The 10,000-nt window shown below is 47.8% G+C and overlaps 1 protein-coding gene across 3 annotated transcripts in view; it reads left to right on the forward strand.

Moving 5' to 3' along the window:
- The window catches only part of ctnna2 (catenin (cadherin-associated protein), alpha 2), a 307,160-nt gene that overhangs the window by 203,148 nt on the left and 94,012 nt on the right, over window positions 1-10,000 (forward strand). The window contains exon 1 of one of the 3 annotated variants that reach the window (XM_035529727.1): window positions 7,993-8,092. The exons of the other annotated variants lie outside the window; for them this stretch is intronic. The gene's annotated coding sequence lies outside the window, so the exon portion shown is untranslated. Of the gene's footprint in view, window positions 1-7,992; window positions 8,093-10,000 lie in introns of those variants that run through there. 3 annotated transcript variants of the gene reach the window in all.

The following is a 10,000-nucleotide window of genomic DNA, read 5'->3' on the forward strand; positions in this document are numbered from 1 at the left end:
AAAGTGGTGTCTTGGAAATTGAGTCTTTCAGCTGCTGTGATGCTTCCTGTGTGCCCCCGTTTACAGACTGAGCTCCAGGGTGACGTGTGCCACCTGCCGAACCGTTCACATGTTCCTTTCCAAAGAGGGTGCTTCCGGTCACGGGCATGGCGATGACATGTGAGCTCAGCTCCTACATCCGCACATCCCTTTTCTTATGGTTCTTTTTTTTTAGCACTGAAGAATTTTGAAAAGAAAAGGCTTAAAGATTTAAATTGTCCTGTCTGTGACACTGGACATCTCCCTAAAATCACGTCGCGGATCTGATCTCGGATCTGACCTATAATTGGACTCGCTGTGGTGCGGTTTTCTATCCCGGTGGACAGGTTTGATTAATCTTGCTGCAACCTCACCGTCAGAGATCCCACCCTCCCCGGGAAGACCGGATGTCCGTGGAGGAGGGGCTGGCACTTGCTCACGTGGCTAGTGGCTTCCACAGCTCTGATCCCAGCTGCTCCTCAGGCCTCGCCGGAACGGTGAAAGACACGCGCGCAGTCTCACGCACGCATGTTTACACGTGGCAGTAGGTTGGCCAGGGCACTGGTGCGTCTGACGTATTTCCTCTGTCGCTTCTGATATGTAGACATGTGGAATGCCAGCGCTGGCTCACCAAAGGAAGCTAGGGCATGTAACAAAAGTTCAGGTTTTAGCGCTACATTGTTAGGTAGGTGACAGCTGTTTTCTTTAATATGTGTGTGTGTGTGTGTGTGTGTGTGTGCATAATCCAGTGTATTTGATTAGCCACCCTTATGGTCCCTTTATCTGTTTACAGTGCAGACACCGCGTGTCATGTCACTAATTCCCTGCCGTTGGCAGATTCCCACTAATCACACAGCTGAAATGTCTCGCTCTGTTGGTGTCCCACGGTGGTATGGTGTTGCAGTGCTGTTGGACTCTGGCTGTCCGGCCTTACCCAGTGCTGCTTGCTCTCTCCTCCCAAGGGACCACTCAGCCTCTGGGATCTCCTCTGTTATTACGAACAAACCGCATATGCAAATAATCAGCCAAATGCTCAGACAAACCCGCTCCCGAAGACCAGGTGCAGCTTCTCTCTCCCTCTCTCTCTCTCTCTCTCTCTCTCTCTCTCTCTCTCTCTCTCTCTCTCTCTCTCTCTCTCTTTAAGAATATGTGCTTTTGCAAGCGCATAACAAATATGCTTCCTTCCATGTCACAGATTCAATTTCATGCTCATGGCTTCGAACGGTACCGCTAAACCTCTCAGATGAACCAGATGTTGAGAGGCAGAAATAAGGCATCTTTTCTCGAAATGTCAAGCGCTGTATCTCCGAGCTTAAAATACGAAAGGTGCATTATACCTGCATCTTAAAAAGTATTCAATAATATTATTAAAGTATTATTATTATTATATTTTATTTAAGTGTGTAAGACTGTGACATGCGGTAGCGTTACCCCTGAGCTGGGCCTTCCTTCATCTCCACCTGTTCCTCCACCAACAGCCGAAATGCAGATGGAGAGTTTTGGCTGGAAGAGACACAGGGCACAGGGCTGAAATCTGACCCCGACCCTGAGACTCTCGTTTCTCACAGACCTTCCCCCTCCAAGCCCAGGCGGCTGGAGCCCATAGCTCAACTCTTCGAGCTCGAGGACCATGGGAAATGTTTTTTTTTTCTTTTTGCTGTTTATGCCAGACTGACTGACAGCCATTTTTTCTCAACTTGGCTGACATTTCACCAGGGCTAGCTCTGACAATGCCCTTCCCCTGCCTCTGCTGGTCATAGCTCTGGATTGCTCTGGTGAGACGATGGCTGGTGATGTACAGTGTGCTGGAAAAGTGAGAGAGAACTTTGTCTGGTCCTGGGCCGCCCGGATACCAGACAGTGGGGGTCAGGTTTAGCACGGACGACTCTCATCAGTCCGTCTGAGCGCAGCAGACACCTGACCAACAGTTAGCCGCGCCCGACCTCCACAAATAAGGTCGTTTATTCCAGCTGGTGTTTTGCGAGCCGTACGAAATTTCGATTCGCACAGAGCCACACAAGTCCTGCGGGCAGACCGGCAGAAGGTGGCTAATTTTTTAGGTGACACAGGCTAACAGGCTCGGCTAACGCAGTAGGCTCCTGGGAATTGTAGTTCTGTCACAGGGAGACGCAACCTTGGTGTGTCCAGTATCCAGGATTCGTCTGCTCTCTGTCAACGTGCCAAAGCGTTTTCCCGTAGCTCTGTGGTCGACTGGATGAAGTCTTGTCTCATTGAAGCTTTTGCTAGCAATACTCCCATGCAGACTTGAACACAGTTCACATCAGTTTGTGTGTGCATTTGGGTTAAGTGGCTCCTGAAAAGGTCAATTTATGTGTGTATATGTCCTGTTTGAAATACTAATCTAAACAGTCTTGCATAGCCAAAGGAATGAGGCCGTCTGCTTTGCATGTATACTGCCCTATTATTTAAATTAAATTTACTTTGCATTTAAACGAGAAACCTTTGACTTTGTACAGAATAATACTATCTACTGAGACTACCTGTACCTGTAGTAAACTTAATATATCGTACAGTTGTTCATGAGGCCAAAAGGAATGATAGGAAATCTGTCTTTTTCTCTCTTCCTCTCTTCCTCTCTTTCACTCCTTCTATTTTCTCTCTCTCTCTGTTACACACACACACACACACACACACACACACACACACACTCTTGCCTGCCACTTCTGGCCCCTACACACTCCGTCTCAACAGACGAGTGTGGAGCACTTAGATTGAGTTACGTTAGATGTGACCCGCCATAACTTCAGGCTTAAAGAAGACGTCCCTCAGTAGACGTTCCTCAGAAGCCTCGAGTGAAGGAAAAGTAAATAAAAGAAAACAAAATGTGTGGTCTGGTCATCTGAGGCTCCGCCCCCTACTCTGGCCTAAGTCTCGTTAATAATGTCGTGGGAGCAGAAGAGTACTCTGAGTTACGGTTAGAGAGAAAGAGAGAGAGAAAAGGTGTGTGTGTGTGTGTGTGTGTGTGTGTGTGTAGAGGGATGATGGTGTGGATAAATCTGGCTCTGGGGAAATCTGATTGGTCCTTCAGCCCATCTAATCAGGGCCATACTCAGTGTTTTTTTAGGAAAGGTTGTTGGTATGGGAACAATGAGGCCCAATCAGTTGCTGTCTGTGATACAGATGGCACTCATAGTGTGTGTGTGTGTGTGTGTGTGTGTGTGTGTGTGTGTACCTGATGAAATTTGAAACTCTGTATCTGCTTCATGTTCTGTTGTATTCTCTGCCACACCTGGCGTAACGGTCTGAATCCAAGCGTCAAGGACCCATCGAAATACCATCGCTAGGCGTGACACGGGAAATCCTGACTGCAGAATACGAAGCCATTATTTAATATTCTGCGCTTCACAGAGGTCATTACCCTGCATATTTATAACAATAGTACCTCCAGAAGAAAATATCGGACATTAACCGATGCTGCTCTAATGCCACGGGAAAATGTGGGAATCATGACGTGATGGGCCTGATTTAAGAAATTAGTTCTTTTAACTGGCTGGCATGATTACAGCTATTGAATTACAGTTGAGTTTAATTAAATTGCTTTTGTGATCCAATTTTTGGTGTGTATCGTGGAGATGGTGTGCCCATTAGGTAGTGCAATTGATTGATGAAATTTAATTGTGACTGCAGCCAGTCCTCCAGAACCAGAGGAGATGCAGGACGGACCCGGATCGTGGTCCCTAATCCCACCCCCCATTATCAAAACGCCATGTTCACCTACTCAGTATGGTTCTCCAAATTTGTTTCATTGCCTTCTTGACGTTAATAAATTCCCCGACATCCTTGTGGAATTCCGGCAACCTAACCAACCCCCCTGTGAAAGTATCGTCGCGGACGAGCAATAAAACTAATATGGACGTATGAGTGGATGAACGGATGTGTATGAATGATGAGCACATGACGAGCATAGCTCAGTATCCCACTCACATGTGTCGTGCCTCGACTGTCTGTCAGGCTGCAGCGTGTGAGCTCCTGCCTGCTGTCGGTTTGGCAGGGGGACGCGGGGACATGTCCCGCGTGGTCTTATGTAGGACACACATGCTCTGCTTCTCGCCCTGGTCGGCACAACGCGACCTCTGATGTACACGGCTCACAGGCAGCCCGCTCCTGGCTCCCGGACGTACGGATATCCCCACCTCCTCTTAACTCTCCTTGAAGAGCGAGAGAGGGAGGGAGGGAGAGGTAGAGCATGCTGGCTTTGGACAGGACCCGTTTGGAACCCGTTTTCTGTCTCTTTCTTTTTTTTCATCCTCTTCTCTCCGTCTGTCTGTCCCGTCTTTATCCGTCTCTCCGCTGCTCTGCTCTTTCTCCTCATCCTTTTCCAAAGCGGGCAGGGGGGGGGGGGGTGTCACTCAGCGGCGCCTTTGCCCAATTAAGATTGTTTTTGTTGCCATTATTTGCAGTGCTGCACTCGATTGGCTTTGAATCACCTCCTTAATGGCGTCTGCCCTTGATGGCGCGCCCAGCCACCACTCACTAGACCAGCGTGACGAGTTTATTCAGTGTTTCTATATACAGGATGTCTATAAACACCCTTAGGAACCACACACTTCTTCTAAAAGAGCCAGAGTCATGCGAAACATCTCAACATGTCAAACTCCCACCCCCACTAGACCTTCTCCTCAGTGCCACTAAGGCACACATGGAATTCACCACTTTTTTTGCGGTAAAAAGGGAGTGCTATGAATAGGTGTGTATTTTTTTTCTCAGGTGTGCATCTTGGTTTAAACAGCGTTAATCCACAAAGGTGTTCTGTTTTAATGCCTGATAATGGATTTTTTTTTTTTTTCTTGTTCAACTTTTACTGAACAAGTAAAAACAGAAAAGCAATTGTGGAATGAAAACAAAACAAAACAAAACAAAAACTATAAACCTTTTAGTTAAAAGTTAAAATCCTTTCAGCAGTTATTCGCTTGGCCAAAATACTTTCCTGTAGGCGTTTCACTTGCTGTAGGTGTTTCACTTCCTGTAGGTGTTTCCTGTAGTTTTCTCAGCCTCCAGCGTTGCTCTGGATCTCCGGCTGCTTTTTGATGTTTTCAGCACGTCTGTAGTCGTCTGGCCTTTCATGCTTCGGTTTGAACTGTTCTGGGTTTTTTTTGTTTGTTTTTGAGCTCGGACCACCCATAATCCTCTGGTACTCTGCACACAGTGTGGTCTTCATGGCCAGCTTGGCGAGAGTTGGCTAGTCGCTGAGACAGAAAAGCAGCACACACACACTTGTGGGCGCGGCCGCACGCGATGCGACGTTCAGAGAGGGTGTTATGACTTATTTCACATTCTGACTCCCCATCGAGGTGTAGGGATCGGCAGGTTCTTGTGAGCACGTGCGCTTTGTCGTGGCACAGATGCAGGCGCCCCCTACGGACCGGGCTTTGTAAAGATGACGGCATCACGGACAGCGTTAGACGAGCGGGGCCGAGCTGCGTTTTCTCGGGATGATTTCGCCATTCTGCACGCGCGAGATTGCTGTCCCGATGCAGACAAAAATCGAAATTCAGTGAGATATCAGAGAGCGACGTTTTTTTGTATAATAGCAGCAGGCATCATGCGCTTAGTCTTACAACAGCTGTGCCATACACTGCACACAGCTAAACACTCTGTACGCTCACCACCCATTCTGACATGAGTATTTCTGTTATAGAAAACTGTAGATACAGAGTGCCCACTATGCCATCAGTCGTCTGGTGTTTGCCTGCTGGCGTGCTTCTGCCTGGGTAGTGTTTGGTGTTAGACCACTCCCAAATGTCTGGAGCGTCTGGTAAAGTGGCTGGACGTTGTAGCTGGCGTGTGGCACGTCATCTGGTCTTCGAGGGAGAATACTGCAGGTGGGAAAGAGAATCACCGAGGTGCATAAAAAGGTTTTATTTATATTTATACTGCTCACTTGCAGTTTACATTTATATCATGCACTCTTGTTCATAACGAGCTCACAGAAGTGTTTTAAGTGTGTAAAACAGATTCTTATGTTAGTACAGCTTAACTAGTTTCCAAGTAAACAAGTGGTGAGTGATTGAATGAATAAATGATTGAATGAATTAACAGATGAATGAGAATGTATCACTGCACAAAAATGAATTATATTATTGGATTTTGCGGGTGGGACCCAAACAGTGTACGCATTCATAAACGCGCGCGCACACACACACACACTCACACACACACTTACACTTGTAAACAAGAGCCTCACGATACAATCCGGGATTTCATATCCAGAGAGCAGGGTCTCCATCAGCTCAGATCAATCAGTGCTCTCTGCTGATATTGATCCTCGCATTCTTCATTTGAAATTGTGCCTGCTGATTTGACCGCCAGAGGCTAACGTTTTGTAAAAGGCGTGCGTGCGTGTCTGTGTGTGCGCGTGTGTGTGCGTGTGTGCGCGCACGTGTGTGTGTGTGTTTGTGTGTGCGTGTGTCTGTGTGTGTGCGCGCGTGTGTGTATGCGTGTGTGCGTGTGTGTGTGTGTGTGTGTGTGTGTGTGTGTGTGTCTGTGTGTATGTGTGTGTTTGCATTTCTCATCTTCAGTATCTTGCTGCGTTCTCTGTAAATGTCAGAGGGCTTTAATGCTTGTTCCTACTGCTTCCAAAGGCCACATAGACTCACAGCCTCGCAGTGGGCGGAGCAGACCTGTAGAGGGCGGAGCAGACCTGTAGAGGGTGGAGCAGACCTGTAGAGGGCGGAGCATTTTGCGCTGCTTCTTCCAGCCTCCTTCATTTATTAAACTAGCAGCTTATTAGTTGACTGATTTCCTTTCTAAACACCCTTCATGTTGGCTTAATTTAATTTGACTTCACCAATGACTAGAAGAGCTATTCGACCTTGACTTTAAAATGTAAAGTTACCAGTATTAGAGTAGCTTTTATTAGCAGTTATAATTCTGCATTTGTTTCCCAGCAGTGTGAGTTCACGTTCACTCGACTACACGGGAGTTGTGAAGCATACATCATGTCACTGTTTTATAAAAATGTTTAAATTGGATTTTAAATTGTGTAAATGTTTGCAAATTGCAAAGCCCTTTAGCCTGGTTTGTGGTGGAGTACATGGAAGTGCATCATGTAGTGTTGTTATATTTTATATCCAGATGTCTAAATACAGGCTGTGCACGCAAAGCTCCCTCTACACATGCACAGATCTATCAGCCGTTAAAGTTTAGAGTGAACCACGTCCGTCAGGGTGTGCTGTTCTGCACTGGTCCAGCCCTGCTGGAACCCAACACCGGGAGTGAAGCCCTTTGTCTCCAGTTGTGTTGGATTCACAGCAAAGTAACAAGGTCTTTACGTGGTGCCACGGCCGGTGCAGCTCTGTTGTGAGTGTGGACATGAGGCCGCTAGCTGGCAGAGCAGTCTTTGCTTCCGTTCCCGTGAACATAATCGGGCGCTTTGCAGAGGGTCTAGTCTCGCGTACCTCTGTCGCCATGGCACCTGGCAACAGCCTGCGGTGATTGTATTGGTGGGGTGGTGATATCCCCCCACCTCCCAAAAAAAAACATTACAAAACAAACAAACGTGATGGAAAGCACAAATCTCAGAGACGACCAGTCGAACTTGGGGTCAAAGTGCAGGACAGTACTACACACACAGCAGCCTTAAAGGCTGTTTTATTGTTATTTTCCCACTTGGGAGCCACAAAGACCCCACGAGTGTGCTGACTGGAAGACTGTTGGGGGCGGAGCCTAAGCAGCACTCCCTTTCGGAACATTTTACCTCATGCCTGAAATAACTCATAATAATATAATAATAACATAATATATATTAACATACTAACATCATAATTATTTGCTGCATCTCTCTCTCTCTCTCTCTCTCTCTCTCTCTCTCTCTCTCTCTGTCTGTCTGACTCTGGTAATTTTGAGGGATCAGCCTGCTTCATGTCCTCCATTTTGGCAGTCTGTGTGAAGAGGTTGTGTCATCTCTCAAAGTCGTAACGTGTAAAAATAGGTCTGTTGATGTTTCTCCTCGAGTACAGAGAGTCCGCGGCATTGTACCTCTGACCGGGCTGTTCTCTCTCCTCTCCTATGCCTCCTCGCCTGTCTGGGCCTCTTACTGTATCCCTCCAAACAGGTGAGTACTTTTCATTCATTCACCTCTGCCTGGGCTGCGCACATATCATGACGCTGTAGCATGAACCAAAGTGTCCGTTGCCCTGTCCGCGTCCACACTGCCGATCCGGGAAGCCGATGGTCTTTCTTTCTAGGTGGAGCTGTTCCTTCTGCCATAACCAAACAATACCACACACCTACACACACACACACACACACACACACACACACACACACACACACACACAAGGCTTCTGCTTCTCATGACTACTTTAAATGTGTGTCAGGATGCTTGGCACATGACGGCTCTCCACAGTGACTGTGACTCATGTTAATTGATGTGTTTGTCTGGGGCCATGTTATCACACTGCAGCATGCTAGCTACAGTCGCGTTTATATGCATGCGCGAAGTTCTCACCGCACAGTCATTAGCGATCGTTTTCATCGGCGGCGCACCTGTCTTTATGTCGAGTGCGTGCGTGTTTGAAATAACAAAGCTAGACAGCTGGGATTGCAGAGCAACATGGAGGTGAGGGGAGGTGTGTTTACATATTTTTGTTGCATTTTGCTCTGAGCGAGTCAGACAGAGAGGGGTTCGGGGTAAGAGACCTCAGACGTTATAGGGAACCGTTGTCTTGAGTGGTTTTGTGCTGAGGAGCAGAGGTTGGCGTACCCGGCACAATCACACACCACTCTCACTCCACCCCAACCCCCTGCAACCCCATATTGGTTTCAGTTCTTTGATGTTCTGGGCTGGAAAATTGCAGAAATGTACAAGAGTGCACAAGACCTCACTTTAATGCTGTCAGTAGAAAAGGTGAGAGAGTGAGAGAGAGAGAGAGAGAGAGAGAGAGAGAGAGAGAGAGAGAGAGAGATAGATATGTATAAAGAGAGAGGGGCAAGTAGTTGAGACACAGATATCAGGAAGTGGTTTAGTTTGAGTGCCAAGCCTGGTGTTATTGACTGAGCTCCCAGCAGAGGGATGTGGGTTCATTTCCAGGATGCAGACGAGGAGGGCAGGGCCGCACAGAGCCGCCTGGGGTATTACCCCGGCGCGCACGTGCGTGTGTGTACGTGTGTGTGTGTGTGTGTGTGTGTGTGTGTGTGTGTGTGTGTGAGAAAATGCACAGGGTTGCTGAAGGCAGACTAAAGGGGTCTAACTGAGTGTGGGAGAGTGGGGTTTTGGGATGAAAGTGGACTCTTCACGTGCTCGTCTGACCTTTCGGCTGCATCTCCACACAGACCGCAAAGGAATTCACTTACTCCAGGATCTCAGTGCTCACTCCCCCACACGACACACACACACTCAGGTGCCTGTGTGATTCACACAGCCTTGTGGTAAGCTTATTTCATGGTCAGCGGATCGAGATACCAAATCCTCTCATATTTCATACATTTTTTTCACCTATCTGCATAAAAGGATAACAGAATGGCGCACTTTAGCAAAAGCCATATGAATATGTCGTGGAAAACATACAGTACTGATCTTATCTCTCCAGCTCCTTCTCTGATACACTTTGGCTGATTGCCGTTCCAATAAGCTTTATTGTTCTCCGTGGGTATAGTTTGATTTGCGGTGTCAGGAGTCCGACAGCATGCCCTGTTCAGGGGGCTTTGCTGTCGCTTTGGCACTGCGGGCGGAATCGAAGGTGCAGGTGTTTCTCCATGCAAACGAGCGACGTGCCGCAAGCAGCTGCGGACTGGCGGCGTAACGCATGATGAATCCTGTGGCCACGTCGGCAGGACAGACGAACGGAGAAAAGAGGAGGAGGAGCAGAAAGACGACGGAGACTGAGAAAGCGGTGATGGTCACGATGACAACTGTTGCCATGACGTCGCCAGTACAATAATGAAAGCCCATATGTCATGATATTGCTGTCAGATTTCTTGCGACATCATTGGCCTGAGCGATGCGTTTTCCGGGAGTCAC

This window comes from Electrophorus electricus, chromosome 9, assembly GCF_013358815.1.
Source record: "Electrophorus electricus isolate fEleEle1 chromosome 9, fEleEle1.pri, whole genome shotgun sequence".
NCBI lineage: Eukaryota > Metazoa > Chordata > Actinopteri > Gymnotiformes > Gymnotidae > Electrophorus > Electrophorus electricus.